This window comes from Coffea arabica, chromosome 1c (genome assembly GCF_036785885.1).
Source record: "Coffea arabica cultivar ET-39 chromosome 1c, Coffea Arabica ET-39 HiFi, whole genome shotgun sequence".
NCBI lineage: Eukaryota > Viridiplantae > Streptophyta > Magnoliopsida > Gentianales > Rubiaceae > Coffea > Coffea arabica.
The window spans coordinates 21,986,455-22,008,064 of NC_092310.1; the positions used below are offsets into that span (position 1 = coordinate 21,986,455).

At 37.2% G+C, this 21,610-nt stretch overlaps 1 long non-coding RNA gene across 1 annotated transcript; it reads right to left on the reverse strand.

Moving 5' to 3' along the window:
- Nucleotides 1–2,938: 2,938 nt before the first annotated feature.
- Nucleotides 2,939–7,586, reverse strand: LOC140006387 (uncharacterized). Its single transcript, XR_011813989.1, has 4 exons — nt 6,713–7,586; nt 4,776–4,888; nt 3,437–3,528; nt 2,939–2,997 (listed from the first exon to the last, which is right to left on the reverse strand). It is a non-coding gene; the product is annotated as an uncharacterized lncRNA (long non-coding RNA).
- Nucleotides 7,587–21,610: the final 14,024 nt, after the last annotated feature.

Here is a 21,610-nt window from a genome sequence, read left to right on the forward strand (position 1 = left end):
GCGCGTGCCGTTTTTGCCGTTTTGCTTGTTTTAGGCACGATAGTAGTCGTTTGCGATATTATGTGATGCAATCTTCTATTTCAGATCGTGGTGAGCTAGGCGGAGCTGGTGGGCCCTACTAGCGAACACGCACGAAGTGATTTTCACGGTTGTACTACTTTTGTACTTTGTGTAAGTATTCAGGCCAGTTTGGTATGTTTTCTTTGCTATGTGTTTGAGATATGTGAAAAGGGCACTTAGGCGAGGGTGTACTTTATCGCACTCGACCTAAACCCTAATTTGAATGTATAATTGTACTTGGCATATGTGTATGAACCTTTTGGAACCAAAACCCTTGAGCTTGTGGCTCGGGGCGACTTTCGAATAAAGTTTGCGAAGTTTGCAAAGTTTGTGATTTTGAATAATTTTGTGAAGTTTGTGAGTTTGGGGCGAACTCTTGACCTGGTTGGACTATTCGAGCCGGTTAGGGCTTGGTCGAAGGCAGTCCAACTTAGTCTGAGGTCACCAAGTTTGTAGGTTCATGTTATGAACCAATTTTGTAAATCCGGTTCACCGAGAAGGTGACCAAGTTTGTGACCCGAGCTTGTGACTTAAGCTCAAGTTTGTGATTTCGTTCGCCCGGGCAAGTTTGTGAGGTGACTGGCCAGTGAGGGTGATAAGGTGTCGGTGGGTGTACAAGTGAAGTTCTACGGACTATTATTTGCGGTCGACGGAGTGTCGGCAGGAGATCACGCATGGCACATGAGTTGGCTTTGGAGCCACCTGTATCCTTATTATGTGATGTTACTTTTCTGCTTTTGCTTTACTCTTATTGTGTAACTGTTACGTGAAATTTATGCTTTCGCCCCTGTTTACTTACTAAGCATATAGCTTACCCCATTCCTTTTGTTTTCCTTAGCAGGGGCCGACGCGGGGACTTTTGGCTCGTATACTAGTATAGTTAGTTTGGCTTGTAATAGTTGAACAGTTAGGATGTTTGTTTTTGTTTTGGTGGTTTGACTCGATACTTTTGGAGAATGTAATTATAACTCTTTTGGGATTGTATATATTGTATTTAGTGCTCTTTCGAACTTTAAGTTTTGAGTCCTGGCGCGAGCTAGGCAGGCGGCCCGCCGATACCCTTGGGTTCGCCCTTGGGAGAAGTGGGGTCGTCACATAGGGTAGTTTGGTCAACTTTTGGATTAGGGTTAATGCTTGTAAGGGCTATAAATAGCCCCACTTCCTCTTTGTTTCACATCAGTTTTTGGCTATTAAATACAATTAGTGAGTTTTCACTTTCTCTTTGGCAAGAGAGTTTCCTTTGAATACTTGAGAATCTTCTCAAGTTATTCACCCGAACTTATCAATCGAGTATCTCCTTGATTGTGGCGTTCTACTACCTCCAATTTGGTTCGTTAATTCGAGTAGTTACGGGTTGAGATAATATCAAAATTGTTCGTGACTTCTAGGGATTAGTTGGGTCAAATTTCCGCTGCCTAAGCCATGGTGTTTTGATTGTCTAGATCGGGGTTTCACATCAGTTCCTGAGCCGTGGTTGGTGAGTGACCCAAACTGTTTCCAAAGCTGCTTATGAACTGTTTCTTGCATTATTTATTCGATTGCATATCATGTGTGTTTGCATGTGAGTTCATGACATGATTTGGTTTAAATGAGTTCTTGGGAAGTCTTGGGCTTAGAACCAATGTCTCCACCACTGTTTACTGTTCATCTGGAGCACTAAAGGGCTCCCTATTACTGTTTCACTATTACTGGATCTATTTGAGCATTGGACGTCTGAGTACCATGATCTCCCTGGCTCACAAGAGCAATAAAAGTACATTTGATTATTGAATCATGACATCATTGAAATGAACTATTGAGAAACTGATTTGATTACTGATTTTACTGGTTACTCACTGAGCTTCTAGCTCACCCCAAAACTATTTTATTCCCCTCCACAGGGCTCGAGGTGAAGGAAGCATTTGTATTAAAGTTCTCCGTGTGAATGGTTGGAGGATCTACTGTACCGTTAGAGCTCTAGTTTTAATTTGCGTAATATTTGAGATTGTACTTGTACTTGTACTTATGTGAGAACTGAGGACCTTTGTCTTATGCTGGAAATTAGTGTTGCTTGTATCTCTTGAGATTTTAGTTTGTAGTATATATAAATTGTGAAACATTTGATGTATATTTAGGATTTATCTTGTAATTTATTTGAGAACTGTAGTGAACGACTGAGTCCCGGCGAGAGCTGGGCAGGCGGTCCGCCGAACCCTTTGGTTTGCCTTAGGGGGAGGTGGGGCTGTCACAAAAATCAAAGTCGTTTTTCCTATTCCTTTTTTTAAGCTAATCTAAAGAATATATATTCACTTACTACAATGTGATTAAAACAATTCCAATTCTTAACTTAAAAGTAAATCACTATAAATGAATTTTCCTAATTGACAAATTAGTATGCATTACACAAACGAGAATTATAGCAGAAGATCGAAACTGTTGAAAGTGGCTGGAGCCATTCATCCAATCTTCTCAGTGTTTGTATCATCAGAAGACCAAATTATTGTCTCCATGAGCCGCTTTCGCATCAACACCAAATTTTGATCAGAGATTTCTTGGTATATTGCAGCATGATCACATTTCTGAAAGTGCAAAAAAAAAAAAAGAAAAGTAAAAAACAGCAGTAATATTGCAAAACATCATAGTGCATATCTTCCACAAGCACAAAAAGATCCTTGTCACAATATTAAACCAGCAACATTTTTTTTTTACCTTAATCCATTTTGCGTAGAGCTTAGGTCATGATACCATCACTCTTTCTGCAAGTTCACGCTTCTCCTGTCAAAAGATGATGGATTTGAACCTATTAGGCTTGCCTGCCACTAATCTAGAGCACGTGCCACCAATCAAGAGTGCTCTAGAAATTCATGCACCTAATGCTATAAGACTTCCCCAGTGGATACCTTTGCTAGGCTGCGGATGAATCGCTTCCCATCACGAGGCTTATTTGCAGCAACATAACTGTTGAGGTTGAAACACATAGTAAAATCACAAAACATAAGAACTTGAAGCAATCTTTCTTTGGAAATTAGAAGAAAAAAAGAGCAACAAAGTAAGAAGTTTTGATTGTAGAACTCATCGATGAAAAACCAGCAACTCATTTCTTGTATAAGCTCAGATAGGTAAAAGAAAAGACAAGAAGCAGAAAAAATGCATATTGTGAACAGTAGGCTTGACTTCAGGCTTAACTCTTGCAAGTTGCAAGTACTAGGGGAAAGAAATGTTGTTCGAATATGATGTTCAAGTGAGATCCAAGTTTTACTTGTTGTGTCTGAAGACATATAAAGCTGGACATCAAGAATGAAAAAAGCAGGATCTAACATTTGTTGAAAAAAAAAAAGAAAAAAAAAAGAATGAAAAAAGTAGGCAGAACATCTCCCAGAAGGAAAATTTTACTTACTCATTAAACAATCGGTACTGGGGAGGGTTCATCTCAAAGAGCTGGTTCATAATAGTCTTCACAGCTTTGTATGTGAAAAAGTTAAGAATTGACTGCAAGCCGATTCATTTAACAACTTGAGGAAGTGAACGATAAAAATCTATCTGATCATTAGAGTCTACTATGACTGTAATCAAGAGAATTTTGATATTCATGCACAATTAGGATAACGAACATGAAGTGATGGTAGCATATCCAATAAACACAATACACCAAAGACAGCAGCAAAGATCAATCCAATATCTTTGTGGAAACATGATTTAGTGTGTGAAACATATAATCGCACCCAGCTACCCATGATAATTCTATTCTCAATGAATAATGTGAATGCAGTTGATAATAATATAGACAAATTGTAGATAATAATTTTTTCTTTCTTAAAAAATATAGCTAGTTTATCATACCTTTTTATTTCCATTTGCCCATCATCAGCTAGTTCATGAATAATTTTCTAATCTATAACTAATATGCTGCTGATCATAAATGGTTAAGAACAACCCCTTGACTAGATGTTAAACCTAATGGTTTTCCAATTAATGTGCCAACATTCTTTTCACAGTTGCTAATTACTTGTCAAAAGGTACAAGTATATAACAAGTAACATGTAATAATGAATACAATAAAGGAGTAAAAAAAAAAGAATAGTACAATAAAGGAGTGAGTTATATACCCGTGTCTATCTATTTCTATATGCATCTAAATGTTCTCACAGTTAACTTCTTCTCCATTTGCAAGATGAAGATTGCTTCTTTCAAATATTGAACCAAAATTCATTCCAATAAAGAATAAGAATTGACATGAAGTCTACCATAACTTCAGAAGATGGTACTATTTAAGACTTTTTATGGCAAACTAGGCAAGAAGAATGGGGATGGTGGATTCCCTTTCTTTCCCCTTTATCTATGTCATTATAGTGCTATCAGAGTTCAACGTGATAAAAAGAAATCAGCTCATCCTGGTAGGAAGTTTAAGAACTTCAATCCAAATTGAAAGATTAAGTTTCACATTTCCTCCCTCACCAAGGACATACATTGAATCCTTTAACAAAGTAGTAAAACTTAATTATTGCAATAAACTTTTAAAGCTGAATATCATTCTACAAGATTTGACTCTAGATAACACTTAAAAGGTCTCAGCCTCAGAAGAAGACTAATTAGTACCGCAAAGGCACAAAAAGCTACAAATAGCAACACCAGTACATTCTCCCATAATAAATTAATCAACATATAGCAAAAAATTAACCATACTAGGATCAAAGGAAACATAATAAGCATCTAGGACAAATAGTGAATGTTCTTACAACTTTTACATCAGCAAAGTTTTCCTCATATTGTCCGGCCACTTCACTTACAATCTTCAAACTCTTGTTCTTCCTCTGCCCTCTCAAACTCTTACCAGCAGATAGAGCTTTTACTGAATAAAAAAAAGAGTTACTCAGCTCCAACGAGCCAGTAGGTCTTCGCACATGCCTTCTACCAGTAACTAAATTCCTACTCATAATCAGATCTCCACTACTCAAGTTGCATGAAAGTAGAGCATCCAAACACAAGCATGGACATCTATGTGAATTAGTGATTGGTGAAGCTGTCGCGCCCCATTTTTTGATAAATAAATAAATAAATGGTTTGGAAAAATGTTTTTTTTTGTGATTGGAAAATGAATCGTGATTTAAAAGAAAAATGGGTCTAAATGGGGGTTTGAAAATGCGACGATTTGACCCAAAAAAAATAGTTCAAAAAGGGTTTTTTATATGAAAAATGGAGTCGCCACTTGGTATAGAGTTAGGGTGTACCAAGTCACCCAAAAAGTGAATTTTTTAAAGGAAAAAAAGTAGAAAACCTTTTTGAACGACTCCTAGTCCACGTAAACCAACGAAAAAGGTTCGGGAGTCACATTTGACGAATGGGAAGGCAAGGATAAAAATCCAAGGCACCCCTTCGACCTAGCCAAGTCTAGTTGCGTTGATTTAATCAAAGATTTTCTTGTTTTAACCAAAGAATTTATTACATTTGGATGTACTACATGAATGCAAAACCCTAGACCTAGGGGTATTGGGGGGAAATTTCCCTTCAAAGGTTGAGTGGTGCCAATCACATTAATTGTGAAGCCCAATAACGATCCTTTGAAGAAGTCACGAATAATGCAAGTGGGATGCAAATGAATGGAATGCATGTATGCAATGTGAGGACATGAGTTTGAAAAAGTAATAAAAGACAATAATATGTAGGTGAAAATGTGCACATGAGTGGGCAAGGTGCGGTATGTGAAATGATAATATGAAGTGCATGTGTGCAAGTGATGATAAAAGTGTTCGTGTGCAAGTGAAGGGATAAAAGGTGTACGTGTGCAAATGAAGGGATAAAAGGTGTACGTGTGCAAATGGAGGGATAAAAGGTGTACGTGTGCAAATGGGAGGAAAAAATGAAAGTGTAATGATAGAGTGGATGCATGAACCTAGGGAATGCACGCATATTGGGTACGGGGAGACCTAAATTGTGACTCAATTTACCCTTTTGTAGAGGGAATACAAGCGTGCTAAGGCTTAGAAAAAGCCACACTCGTCTATATCCCATATTTAAGGGGACTCTCAAGCAAATGAACCCTATAACTAGCATGAAATGCAAAAATCCTAAAGTGAAGGGGAAGGGGTTTGAGGAACATACCAAATGATAAACTAAGGAAAAATGCGTGATATGTAGTGATCATGCACTTAATGAGAAAGGAGAAAAAAAAAAAAACCTATTGGGTCTAGCATTGGACTAGCCCATCCTATGAATTCCGACTAGCGTTGGACTAGTGGAAACGATAAAAGAAGCCACAACTAGCGTTGGACTAGTGTGGTGACGTACATTCATCCATTTCATTCATCCACACTATAAAAAGCGAGTAGACATGCGAATCACTTATAAACACGTAGCACATAACACTTAGCATGCTTGACTAGATGCAAAATCCTAATAAAGTATTTAACATATAACACATAGGCATGCAACCATTACATTTGCTAACTAAAACAAAAGGGAAAGGGAAAATGGACCAAATTACTTACTACGCCCTATCTATTACAAGCCAAGAGGTGTACACATACCCCATTAAAAGAATAACTTAATGAAAATAAAAAGTAAATGACATAAGTAAAAGGAATTAAAGAAAAGCTAGGAAAGCAAAGTAGACATGCAATTCACTTAGCACGTTGGAACACATAAGAGAAATGAAAATCAAGGAGATAGAGGTTACCTCCTTTGCAATTGGGTCCCAATGAATTGAAATTACTTATTTGCCCTCAAAAATATAAAGAAAAGGTCAAGGTACCAATTTATTTGGAAATAATCACACAAAAGGGAAATAAACATGAAATTGAATCATTCAAGTAAACTAAACAACTCATATTCATCAAGTTGGAACCAACAAAGACCCAATTGAAACAATCAAAGAAGTTAAAGGGGCCAATTTGATTGGTTTGTCCAATTATTCGGGCCATAGAAGCATTAAATAAAAGCCAAGGGGTTAGAGTGCAATTTTTGGAAACTTTTCATGCAAATTCATGCAAGACCTACGGGGAAAGCTTCTGCTGTCAAATAAAACTTGCTGCAATTTTCATCCGCAGGCCTCTGCAAACTTTATACGACAGATTCACACAATCATCTCAAGCTATAAATCCAACCTCAAGTTCTCATCAGACTTATCAAGCATGCAAGGGAATGGCAGAACCAAAATGAGGAAGGTTTTCATATAAACTCCATGCAGAAGATACAAAGCAAGCTTTCTGCAATTCCATTTAGCAGCAACGTTATTTCTACGACTCATTTTCAGTTAGCTGAAACAACATTCAGGCCAAAATGACCCAAACAAAATCTAACTTGTTAAAGCATAGAATGCAAGAATTTGAAAACAAATGGGAAAGGAAGAATCCAACCAGTCTTTGGACATAACACGCAACCAAATGGTATAAACACAAAACATCGGACAGGTTCCTCATTCTTACGGGGAAGAAAAATAGATCATATGAATGAAATGGCATGGCAAAGGGTGAACTATCAGACACTATCCTCTTTAAAACATAAGTAAATTATAAGAACAAAACAACTTCAGATTGTGAAAGTGCAAATGAAGTGCAAGGAAACAGCAAAATCATTTTTTTACTTCGGGCCGTTGGAGAGCTGGAAATTAACATGATGAATCAAGTAATAAGCTTTCATATAGATGCAAGCGAGGAGAACGAAAAAATTTTAAACCCAGCTTTGATATCGAACAACTTCCTGGCATCCTATCAAACAACAACCTGTCAACCGAACTACACATCTATACAAGCAAAAAAAAAATCTGAAAAAAATCAAAGATGGGAATTTTCTACACTGAGTACCATAACCATTTGCTGAAAGCTCCAAACCAGATTTCCCCAAACAAGCAAAACTAAACAAAATAAAAGAAACTGATGGCTTTCGTTGCTCAAGTCACATCGACAGATCACCAAGACTTACAGCAGATGACCGAAAGGAAAACATCAAGCATAACCAGTCACAACCATCAAATGCGACAGAAAAGTGAACTTAGCAAGCAGCAAAACAACCCAAAAGCCATATCTAACCGGCTTGAACTTTCAGGAAAACCATGTAAAAGAAGCAAAAGGAGAAGCCAAAGTTACCTGAGGATGATTTCGGAGCTAGTTAAACGTGAAAGATGCCAGGAAGCGTATGCTGATGCCGAAACAACGCCAAGAACTTCGATGCAGTAAATTCCCGCAATGATGAATCCAGAACTTGGGGCTTCAATTTTACCTTCTTAAATTTGTTTTCTTCACTGCCGTAGCTTCCTTGAAGTTTTCTCCCCTTGCTCTCGGCTTCAGCCTCTTTCTGTTTTCTGATCTCACACCGACCAGCCCAAAATCTCCCTTGCCGCTCCTTTTTCCAGCCGACAACTTTCACTCTTATCTTTCAAATCCCAAACCCCCGGCTCTCCTGGTTTCTTCTTTTGCCGTCCTAGAACCTCTCTCACTCCCTTTCTCGATCTTAACTCTCTTAGCTTTCAGCCGTCCTCAGCCGCTCTACCGTAGCCTTTTTGCTCTCCTAAAACTTTCCCCAGCCGTCACTAATTTCTCCTTTCTAAAAACTCTCCCCTTTTTCCTTCTTTCCGATCCTAGCCTCCCTCTCTTTCTAGCTTTCAGCCGTTCCTATCCTCTCTTCTCCTCTATCTTTCTCTTCAGATTTTTCCCTTAGCCGTCCACTAGCTCTTCATCCTCTATTCCAGATTCTAGCCGTCACTCTCTCTCGTTTTTCCCAGCCGTGAGTCCTTCCCGTATGCTCTCCTCTCGGTCTCACTTGGCTGTAACTCTCTATCCCTCTCTCAAATCTTTCTCAACCATCAACTTCAATCACTTTCGTTGTCCTTGCTGTTCCCCAGAATCTCCCAAACTTTCCCTGCTTTCTCTTTTTGTTTTTGCCGTCCAACTCTTTCCGTCCAAAAATCCCTCTTGCGGCTCTCTCTTCTTTCTTTTTTTTTTCTCTTTACCGTTCCCCCGATCTGTTTCTCTCCAGCCCACCGACTCTCTCCCTGTTAGCTCAAAAACCTAGCCCCCCTTCTTCTAGATTCATCCCCCCTCCAGGTGTCCTAGACACTTGGCCTCTTCAGCCAAAAATTTCCCCCAGGACCTCCCGCAACTTTCATTTGCAAGCTGCGGCAAAAATACAGCTTTTGGCTTCTTTTTTTTTTTTTTTTTTTTTTTAAATTAATGATTTAACAAAAATAATAGTAAACTAAATAAAACTAAACAATAACAAAACAACAATTTTAATCAAAATAAACAAACTAAAAATAACAAAATTACCATTTTCGACCTTTTCTTTCATTTTTCCATTTTTCATCATTTTCCATTTTTTCAAAAATAAATTAACAAAAATAATCCGAAATGCCCAAAAGATTGAATTTGAACGTATTTTTGTGAACAATTTTCCTTTTTTCCTCTTTTTCATGATTTTCTTTTTCCCCTTTTTTCATTTTTCACTTTTCCTTTTTTTCTTTTTCTCTAAAAATTCTACGCTAAACTTACAAAATAAAAACTACAAAAACAACTAAAAACTAAAAAGGGAATAAAACTAAAATAAAATAAAACCTAAAAGGGCTAGACAAACACATAATGAACTAAAACGCAAATCATCTAAACACAAAGCATTAATTCAAAATTTGGTGTCTACAGAAGCAACAAGAGATAATGGTCCAACCATCCTTTAGCTCCTAAGACCAACAACAAATTTATTCAACATAGAAAAATACTAATCACAATACTATGCAGTACCCCGGATCAAATTTTTTAAAACTAGAACCAAGTATTGAACAATCTCAGGGGAACCCTCTTGAGGGAAACCTATTAAAAGCAAGGGCCCGTGTCCAAGAATATTGGAGGATTCACTTTTTATTACGTCAAAGATTCATGTATCTGGACTAAAAGGGTATGCAGAGACATGTACACTTTGTAAGTTGAAGAAGTAAAAATGTTACGGGTAAGGAAAGTGTGCAAAATGCAGGGAAAAGTGGGCGGATTTAAGGTGATATGTGAACATTGACCATAATAATTTTGAGGTCCAAAATACTCCAATCGCAAACGGTATCCAAACCAGGCATGCTGTGCAATGTAGTTTTGTTTTCTAATCTCCGCTAACAGGGATTGTGACGGCCCCACCTCACCCTAGGGCGTACCAAAGAGTTTGGCGGGTCGCCTGCCCAACTCTCGCCAGGACTTACTCACTCGTATCAAGTATATACATCCATAGACAATAGATGCTCAAGTAAAAGATAAGAAACTTCTACGCACCAGAAGTCTTCAAAGTTTTTACCATTCAAGTACAAACATCGAATATACAAGGGTTCTCATTCCTCATACAACCAGTTCGTACCAAGCACTAGGGCGAGAACCATTACAAGGCCAAAGAACTAGATCAACTAGACTATACAGAACTCTCGTCCTTGCTCGCCTTCCCCTGCTAAGGAAAACAATTGACGTGGTATGAGCTAAAAAGCCTAGTGAGGTTCTATATATATAAACAAGTAATTAAACAAGGAACAGTAGTCATGTAATAACAATTAATCCAGAAAACCTTATGTATAGTTCATGAGTGGTTGGGACTTATTACAGGTATAGCACATGATTTCATGTTGGCATTTTAGCATGGAACAATTATCATGATACACGGTAACCATATACTGAAGGATACGGTGTTCCGGTAGAACTTTGTCGATCCTCTGCACCTTATAACTTCCGGATCCCCACGGTTGACTGGCCATCACCTTATCCCTCCAGTGATAATACTCGAGTATACCGACGGTTGTCCAGGGTTCCAACCTACCCGACCGAGCCCAGTCCTGGCTCGAGTAGGTCAGTAACCGAGGCGGGGCCCAAGTTCAGCTTAGAGCTTACAACATGCACAAGTAACCAAGTAATTCGACAAAAGGTAAAATTCATCAATTGAATAGGTTGAGTGAGGTAAAGTACACACTCGCCTAACAATGATGGACAACTTCATATAGCATGTATCGAGTTCGTATAGTCATTTGATATGGTTAATCATTTAACCAATTCATATCGATATTCAATGCAAGTATACATTATTTATATAGGCATGAGTATGGTAAATACTTAATCCATGTACTTAACACATAATAATCATGAAACGAGCATATCTTAGGTTTATTCAATTACGTATTCCTATATGGAATACTCACCTTGCAAAAGTTCATTTTAGAGATCATAGAAAACAATTAACATTTAATCATATTTACACAAATAATCACATAGTCCCAACAATCCACATAGTCACAGAAAACAACGGGTATATAGAACACTCACCTATTTATGCACAATAACGTGCAAAATATCCTTCCGGATATTATCTTTAGTCACTGAGAAAACCTAAGATTAAATGAAAAGAATATTACCACTCATTTATCACAAACAATTAGGTGCAATCAAAGAAGCTCGACAAATGATGAGTAGAACGTATAAAAAGGCTTTAAAGTGGAACGAGGACATTTGGACCCGTGGACAAAAATAACTAGGATTTCATAGACCACACATAAAACCAAACTCAAAAGGATTATAAAATTTTCTAATGGAAACACTTGAACTAAAGACAAGTCAAAATCCAACTAGATAGACTAAGAAATACCGTTTTCGGAATCGTTTATATGGTTGAAACTTATCTCATATTCAAGTAGATATTATAGACTAATTGTCTTAATGAAATTCATGAAAAAGAGAGGACAAAATACTCAAGAAAATCCTAAACTACTCCTCTTTATTTGGTAAGAGTAAGTAAACATTTGGAGTTTCCAATTGAAGAGGGATCATGTTTTTAAGATGGAAAAACGGTCATAGTATTATACAAGTTCAAATAGAACTTAGCTTTCGGGTGAAATTTGGGCAGCATGCCCTTTGTGTTTACCTAATTTTCCAGCCATTTATGGCTTCATGATTTTTTTGCAGCCAATCCCAAAGTCATGTACAGCACAAACTCATCATAATAGCCGTTTCATAGGCTCAAGACAATATAAGAACAAAAATCAAAGTAATAACAAGTGCGGAAATGCAATTTGACAAAAGACAGTTTTGACGGGTTCATGTATAACGGTCACAACCGGAGTTACACTTATCGGATTGGGATGAAACTTATGCCGTTTCGAAGCTAAGACAAATTTATACAATTCTCATGAAGATGACTTAGTCAGATTTACATTGCAATCTAGTCAAATTCCCACTTTACAGATCCAAAATCCAACTAGTCGGTTAATTAACCGCACTGCATTCAAATGACCATATCCCAGTCTACCGAGGTCCGTTTAAGACGTTCTTGGCGGCGTTGAAAAGCTAATACAGGGTAATAAAACTTTAATGTTTTGATAATTGGCTAAATCTGAACGGATTATAGTGAACAAACACAACCAAAGAGACTAAACTGTCCACGCAGAATTCTGGAAAGTAACCTAGATCAGCGAGGGTAGTTTCATCTTTTCATAAGCTACATTGCTCCGATTGAGCTGAAATTTTGTCGGTAACTATAAAATACCATTCTCTACAACTTTCATGTTTTGACCTAAGGCCAATTCGGCCTCTAGAATGAGGCAACAAAACCGGACAGAAAAGGGAAAGAAATTTCCAGAAATCTGGAATTTTTTTGATTGTTAATGGAACCTTTCTTGATTTCTTGCTCCCATCATCACTACAACCACTTATCTAAGCTTAGATACAACATAGATCATCCATATAGCAAGTATAGGCAGCACATACCTCAAAAAACAAAGCTTGCAAGAGTACCACTTCACTTCCTCTTGAAAATTTTAGCTTCCCTAGCTTCCCAAGATCACAATTCACACTTTAATCGGTTTAGAATTTGTTTCTTGCACTTGGATGGTGCAAATCAAGAAGAAATTTTTGTTTTCTCTTGCTCTCCCTTTCCTCTCTCTCCTAGCTCGGCTATGCAGCAGAAAATTGGGGAAGAATGAAGCTTAATTGGTCTTATAAGAAGACAAGAAGATTAGAACAAATTGTGTCAACAAGTTTAGCCAACACTTGGCTTGATTTCCACCACAAAATTTTTCTCTTTCCTTCCTTGCATTTTAGCCCTTTAATTTCGGCCAAGATGTCATCATGAGAGAGGAGATATTTTGCTCCATTAGTAATAAACTTGTATGGCAAGAAAGTGGTGGTCAAGTGGTGGTTCAATCGGTAGTGCACGATACACGTCGGTGTGACGCGTTTTCTCTTAAATCGCACGTACTAGAGTTTTTACTTCCAATTCACTAATTTTTTATCATTGCTTCTATTCACATATTATTTCTCACTTAAAAGTCACTCTTGAGCACCAAATTTGATCCTTACTCGGTACCGGATAATTATACTGCGGTTACACGAAAAATTCGATTTCACCTTGAATTGAAAACGAATAGGAAAACCCTAATTTCCTATGGTCATTGGCACTTTTCTAGGGTGATTGAACCATGGATAACATGAAATAATAATTACCAAATAATTTTCAAATAAAAGGGAATTTTTTGAAAAATATGTAAGAAATTTGCGAGTCCTCACAGGGATAGTTGTTTCAAATTTGGTGGCTTTTTGGCCATGCTTATGAATAAATATTGGAAGTTTCATAGACAAGGAGGAATGCAAGATGGAGCAAAAGACTAGCATGTTTTCCTTTGACCTTATTTTTCGCACGAGTAATAAAGTGCAATGTATGGAAATGTTATAATGCATGTAAAATGCAATGCAAGGATGTGATACCCCGACTTCTTTAAACCCTAAATTCAAATAAAAAAAGAAAACCCTAGTTTACTTGTGACTAACCGATTTTCTTAAATCTCCTATATTTTAATTGAAACCATAATTGTAACCAATGGAGTTGTAAAATCCATCACAATTTTCTTAAAATTCTTTTTTATTTGAAATCCATTACCTTATAATAGCTATACTGCTCATTTACATCCCCAAGGGTTAGAATAAACAATAGAATTAAGAGTTTTCCCTTTTCATTCATTGTTAGTGTAAACTAAGGTTTTTATTTCTTTTCGTAGTATAATTATTCGGTACGGAGTGTGTATTAAATTTGGTGATTAAGAATGAGTTTTAGATAAGAAAAAAATGTGTGATTAGAAGTGGTAATAATAAGTTAGTGAATTATAAGTTAAAACCCTATCATACGCGATTTAAGGAAAAATGGGTTGAACCGACGAGTACCGTTCACTACCGATTGAACACCCCACTTGACTACCACTTTCTTATCATAAAATAGCCTTGATATTAGTGCAAAATATCAGCCCTTAAACCAGCTCAAGTCAGCCGAAATTGTGGGCCAAAATAAGGGAGAAAAGGAAAAAAATTGACTTCCAATCCAAGGGTGACATTTGTCCACTTTGACCCAAATCAATTCCTATCTTTTTAAACTTCTTGAAGCTTCAATTGCACTTTATTTCAGCCTCCATTTCTACCATATGAACCGTGAGAAAGAGAGGGAAAATCCAAGAGAAAGAAACCATAATACATCTTGAGTTCGATCCACTTAAGTGAGAAAACAAGAAATCTAAACCGATTAATCAATAGTTTGAGAGCTTGGGAAGCTTAAGGAACCAAAAATTTCAAAGAGAGGTGGAGGTTATCCTTTGAAAGCTTGTTCTTGAGGTATTTTGGCTGTCCCTTATCTTTGGTTCTTTTACTTTTGTTTAAGTTGTTATATAACTTATGATTTGGTTAAATTGGTAGCTATGGAAGTAGTTGTGGTGATTTTGGGAGAATTGGTGAGTTAGGGTTTGTATTGATCAGCCATATTTCTTCTTGTTTGGATGGATTATGATGGTAATAAGCGTAGATAAGGAGGTGAGGTAGTGTTTTAAGCTAGAATCATGAAGATTAGCACTTGTAGGCATAAATTCTAGATTTTCGGTTTTGCACCTCCCCTGTTCTGACCGGCACTGTTTGACCATGTTAGAGGGCGTATTAGGCTTAGCACAAAACATGCAAGTTTTAGAGAATGGTGTTTTATAGCTGCATATAAATTTCAGCTCAATCTGACAACTGTAGCTTGAGAAAAGACAAATATACCCCTGAGACTGCCCTAGGTAGCGTCCGGCAGACAGTTTTAACATTTCCTCATGTTGGCTGCATTTTTCACCTTGATACGTATGAAACCAGTCTTTGCCCAAAACATGAACCTTTTAACCCTATGTTTCAACTTTCCAACATCCCTAGAATCACCTCGTTTGGACTTTTGTAACCTGAGTTATTGTCGTTTACGCATAAGGCGGTTAACAAGCCCGAATGTGAGATTCTGGTTCTGCTATTTGAGATTTTGACCAGTATACACTACAAACCGGACTGAGTGGTCTTCATCAAAGTTGTAGACTGTCTTAGCTTCGAAACAGTATAAATTTCACCCCAATCCGATAAGCGTAGCTTTGGTTGTGTCCATTACGGAAAACAATGTCAAATCTGTTTTTTGTTTCTTGACTCAACCTTCATATCCACACACGCTCCTAGCTTGATTTTGTTCTTGTATGACTTGGAGCCTATGGAATGGCTATTGAAATGAGATGATTTTGTATATGACTTTGGTTTTGATAGAATGAAGCCATAAATGGCTGGAAAATAGCTAAATACAAAGGGCGTGCTGCCCAAATTTACGCTCAAGAACTAGGTCGATATACTTGTAACTTGAGTAAGACTTGAGAGCGAATACCACGTGAATGATGTAGAGTATTTACGTTTTCTTTGCCACTTCGACTCAAATAGCGATTTTAAAGTTTTACAAGTGAGTCTAAATTTTACAAATATTTTACTTATGTTCTTTAGTTTAAATGTACTCTTTTCACTAGCAAAACCATATTTATACTTTGTACTAGTATGTATTTGAATTTTCTTTGAATCACTTACATCTTTGATGGTTGAAACATAATGTGTTCTTTTGATTATATTAGGATTCCTTGGTGATTGAGAATGTTATCCGAAAGGATATTTTGGACGTTATTTTGGGTAAATAGCTGAGTGTTCCTTGTTTGCTATATTTTCTTTGACTTCATGGCTTGTGTTATTGTTTGATAGTGTGTTAAGTGCTTTCAAGGATTCCAAAACGAGTTTTCTAGGTGAGTGTGTACTTTATCGCGCTCGACCTAAATGAAACGTGAAATTTTCAATGATTTAATGCTTGATACATTAGTTGTGTATGATGTAAGCCTTTTGGCTGAACTGGGCCATGCCCTTCGTTACCGATCGGCTCGAGCCAGAAGCGGACTCGGTCGGGCGATATGGTGACCTTGGGCGTGAACGTTTGGTATACTCGAGTATTACCTTGTTATCGGGTCGAGCCTGGCCAACGTCCAGGAGGGGGTGAATGAACGAACGAATGAGGTTTTTACTTACAAAAATGCATTTTCAAAAGATTGGAGGAATAAGGGGAATGACAGGAGAATGAACGAACGAACGAACGAGGGTTTTACTTAGAAAAACGCATTTTCAAATGATTGGAGGAATAAGGGAAATGACAGGATAACGAACGAACGAACGAATAAATGGCTCCCTATGAGCCCGTATCCTTTTAATGTATGTGTTATTATTGCTTTCCCTTGTAAATGTTTCTTGAATTATTGATACTCTATTTTTAATGTATTGGATTGCTTGTTTGATTATGTGTTCGAAACCTCACTGATCTTTTAGCTCATTCCTTTATGTTTATCTCAATTCATATCTTTTGATGATTACAAAACAATTGGATGTTTCTAATACCTTTTGTAGAGATCCTTTTCAGAAATGAACCAAACAAGTCTGTGGATTTAAAGCAGAAAAAGAAGATCAAAAAAGAATGAAGTCTGCTGAGGATGATGTCGGACGCACAAAAGGAGAGTATCGGACGTCCGACATTCTTTGAGTATCTTCGGACGAGTAAAGAACTCAGACTCGGACGTCCGAAGAAGACAAGCCAGGAGTTACTCGATTACTGATCAGGTTCGGACGCCCAACACCTGTGTATCGGACGTTCGACAAGTATTGCTGCTCTTCGGACGAATCACTCAGGATGCATCGGCCGTCCGAAGGAATTGAAGAAGGAAGCCCAAGTATGCATTCTACCCTCAGACGCATAAAAACCAAGTATCGGACGTCCGACAGCACCAACGGCTAGTTGACTCTTCAGTTGCCTTCTACCCGTTGACAGCATTAATTGAATAACTTTCTGGTCTCTTATAAGAAGAACAAAGTCAACCACTAAACTTTAACTTTGTACATCAAGCCTACATCAGATTGTGAGTGATTCGTGTGCTAGAATACTCAAAAGGAACATTTGTTCTCCTTGCTTGTGCAATCTTCGTGCAGTTTTTCAAGTGTGACATAGCTTCTTCAATAGTGTAGCATAGTGAGGGTTTGCGAGTGTTTGTAAAACTTCCTTGCTTGACCAAGTGTGGGTTGGGGCAAGAAGGAAGTGATTCCTTCCTTGTACACAAAAGATTGGTTGCAAGTCTGTTCAACTTGAAGTAACTTGGTATATAAAAGTGGTGTTCAAACCTTAGTTGTGTTTGAAGCCTGGTTTGTTTCATTACTTTCATTTACTACTTTTCTACATAAATTGTTCTTCTCTTCATCTCACGAATACCTGTGCTCTTGTGTTATCTTGTTCATTGGGAGGTATTTGAGAAAAGAAAGGTTGTCTGTGAAAAAAGTAGAATATATCTTAGCAAGTTTTTGAAAGCCTAATTCACCCCCCTCTTAGGTTGTCTTCGATCCTTACAATTGGTATCAGAGTTTGGTCTCCTAGAGATTAAGCTCAAGCGGCTTGGAGTAAGATGACAACCAGTCATGCTATGTTTGTTGAGGGGCAATCTGTTACTAGGCCTCCCATGTTTACTGGTTCCAATTATGTTAGTTGGAAAGAAAGAATGATTATCTTCTTGCAATCCATTGATATTGAGCTGTGGTTTATTATGAATGAAGGACCGCATGATGCTAACTTTCTTGATGCAGAAACAGGTTTGTTGCGGCCAAAAACGAGAGCTGAAATGAATGCTCAAGATAGAACCAATCTCACATTGAATGCCAAAGCCATGAATGTTCTTTATAGTGCCTTAGACTCAAATGAGTCAATTAGAGTAAAAGGGTGTAAATCTGCCAAAGAAATATGGGATAAGCTAAGAGAAATTCATGAGGGTAGTGACAACGTAAGAGAACAGAAAAAGTCTATTCTGGTCACCAAGTATGAATCTTTTAAGATGGAGCCTCATGAGAACATCGACAAAATGTATTGTAGATTTAATGATCTGATCAAGGATTTAGAGGTGCTTGAGAAGGAGTACTCTCTAGGTGAAAAGAACAGAAAAATTCTGAATGCTCTATCAAAGGATTGGGAAAGCAAAGTGACTGCCATAGAGGAAGCCAAGGATCTAAATTCCTTATCCATTGAATCTCTGATTAACTCTCTAACCTCTTACGAACTGAAATTTAAATCTAAGTTGCAGGAAGAAGAAGACACAAAAGGAAGGAAGAGTATTGCTCTGAAAGCTTCACAAGATGAAGATGAAACAGCCTCACTGGATGAAAATGACTTGAAAGGTGATGACAGTGATATTGCACTCATCACAAGAGGCTTCAAAAGATTTCTCAATAAGAGAAGATTCAGGAAAGGCGGATCCAGCAATTCCTTCCAGAATCAGACTAATGACTTCAGGAATAGAGGGAAACTAGAGTTCAACAAGAAGCAGAACGATAAATGTTTTGAATGTGGCCAACCTGGACATTATGCAAATGAGTGTCCAATGAAGAAAAAGAAGGAAAACAAGATTGAACGAAAACGAAAGTTCAACAATTTCCAGATTACCTGGAATGATTGCAACTCAGAAGGCGAAGTTGAAGAAGAAGAGGAATCTGCTCAAGTGGCTTTCATGGCTATTGGAGATGAAGAGGTAACACAATGCAATTCTCAAACCAATAGTGATAGTGAATCTGATGATGATGTTAATTCTTTTCTAGAAAAAATGCATAACAGCTTGAAAGAATCCTATGTTAAAAACAAAGAACTGAAGCAAAAAATCAGTTTTCTAATATAAGACAGTGCAAATCTTTTTTGACAAAACAAATGTCTTAAGCATGAAAATGATAACCTGAAAAGGACTGAAACTGATGTACTTGCTGAACTTTACAAAAAGAAAAATTACTGTGACATACTCAAAAGTGAGCAATGCAGCTTAAGAAAAAGGATGGATGATTTATGTAAATTGTTACATCATGTGAAACAGAAACATCTTCAAACGAATGACACTGTACCTTATGTTAATACTCATCAAATAAGACTGAACCAAAATACAAATGAGTTTGCTATCCACAGAAGAAGGCAAGTCAGATTCATTAAACCTGTTCATTTGATTGATTCAATGTCAGTATGCAATTTTTGTATAGCAACTGTCATGTTAAGAAAAACATGAGGAATGGCATGAGATGCATGTGGATAGTCAAACATAAGACTAACTCTCAAGGACCCAACATGTAAAGGGTACCAAGTATTATCTTGTGGGTTTGTGTGTAGGTGAACCAGGATTACATTGCTAAAGAATCAAAATGGTTCATTGATAGTGGATGTTCAAGACATATGACTGATGATGCATCACAATTCATTAAACTCAAGCAAAAAGCAAGTGGAAAGGTAATATTTGGAGATGATAACAAAGCCAAGACTGTTGGTATTGGCGATGTTGGTAAGAATGATCAAACTTTTATCCACAATGTTCTTCATGTTGACAATTTGAACTACAATCTGTTAAGTGTTAGCCAATTGTGTGATAGGAATCTGTTTGTATTGTTCAAAAAGCTTGAATGTCTCATATTTGACTCAAAGTTCAACATTATTTTCAAAGGAAAAAGAGTTAATGATGTCTATGTAGTGTTTCTTGAAAAAATTGATTCCTCATATCTCAAATGTCTTAAAGTAGCAAATGAGGACCCATGGTTATGGCATAGAAGGTTGTGTCACTTCAATATGGATTTGCTGAAAGAAATTTCTAAAAAGGAACTTGTTAGAGGTCTTCCAAAAATTAGATTTGAAAAAGACAGAATCTGTGATGCTTGCCAATTTGGAAAACAAGTCAAGGTTTCTTTTAAACCTAAGAACTGTGTTTCTACTTCAAAACCACTTGAACTTCTGCACCTTGATCTGTTTGGTCCTACACAGACTGCAAGCCTTGGTGGTAAGAGATATTGTTTTGTGATTGTTGATGACTATTCTCGATATACTTGGGTAATATTCCTTGCTCATAAAGATGATGCCTTTAAGAATTTTACCTCATTATTTGCTAAAGTACAAAATCTGCTTGGCTTGAAAATTGTCAGGATTAGAAGTGATAATGGGACAGAATTCAAGTTCTGTGGTTTTCCAGAATTTTGTGATCATAATGGTATTACTCATGAATTCTCTATTGCTAGAGTCCCTCAACAAAATGGAGTTGTAGAAAGAAAAAATAGAACACTCCAAGAGGCTGCTAGAACCATGCTTAGTGAATGTAATTTACCAAAATATTTTTGGGCTGAAGCCATAAACACAGCTTGTTATACCATGAATAGAGTTCTTCTAAGACCAATTTTGAACAAAACTTCCTATGAGCTCATGTATGACAAAAAGCCTGTTGTCGGCTACTTCAAAGTATTTGGTTGTAAATGTTTCATTTTGAATATCAAGGAACATCTTGGAAAGTTTGACAAGAAATCTGATGTGGGAATTTTCTTGGGTTATTGTGAAAACAAAAGAGGTTTCAGAGTTTATAATCGTAGAACATTGATTATAGAGGAGGCTATACACATTACTTTTGATGAATCTAATGGTGACATTTCTATGAGTTGTGGTGAAGATGATGACACAGGTGTTCAAGAAGGACTAAAGAAACTAGCAATCAATGACCATGACTCTGCCTCACCAGAAACTGATTCAAAGGATAATGATGCTCAGGTCAGTCCAGCTGAAGAAGTGAATAATAGAGATACCACTACTCCTAATGATCTTCCAAGAGCCTGGAAATTTGCTCATAATCATCCCAGGGAGCTTATAATTGGTGATCCTTCTGAAAAGGTCAGGACTCGTTCCTCTAGACACCTGGTAGATAATCTTGCTTTTGTATCACATATTGAACCTAAAAATGTTGTTGATGCTTTGAATGATGAGCACTGGATTTTAGCTATGCAAGAAGAGTTAATCCAATTTGAAAGAAACAAAGTTTGGACTCTGGTTGCCAGACCACAAGGCCATCCTATCATTGGCACTAAATGGGTTTTTAGAAACAAATTGAATGATAAAGGGGAGATTGTTAGAAATAAGGCTAGACTGGTGGCTAAGGGATACACTCAAGAAGAGGGAATAGACTTTGATGAGTCTTTTTCACCAGTAGCCAGGTTGGAATCCATAAGAATGTTTTTAGCATTTGCATGTTTCAAGAATTTTAAATTATTTCAAATGGATGTTAAAAGTGCTTTCTTAAATGGATTTATAGATCAAGAAATCTATGTTGACCAACCTCCTGGTTTTGAAAATGAATCTTATCCAGATCACGTGTTTAAACTCTCAAAAGCTTTATATGGATTAAAGCAAGCTCCTAGAGCATGGTATGAACGTCTAAGTGGATTTC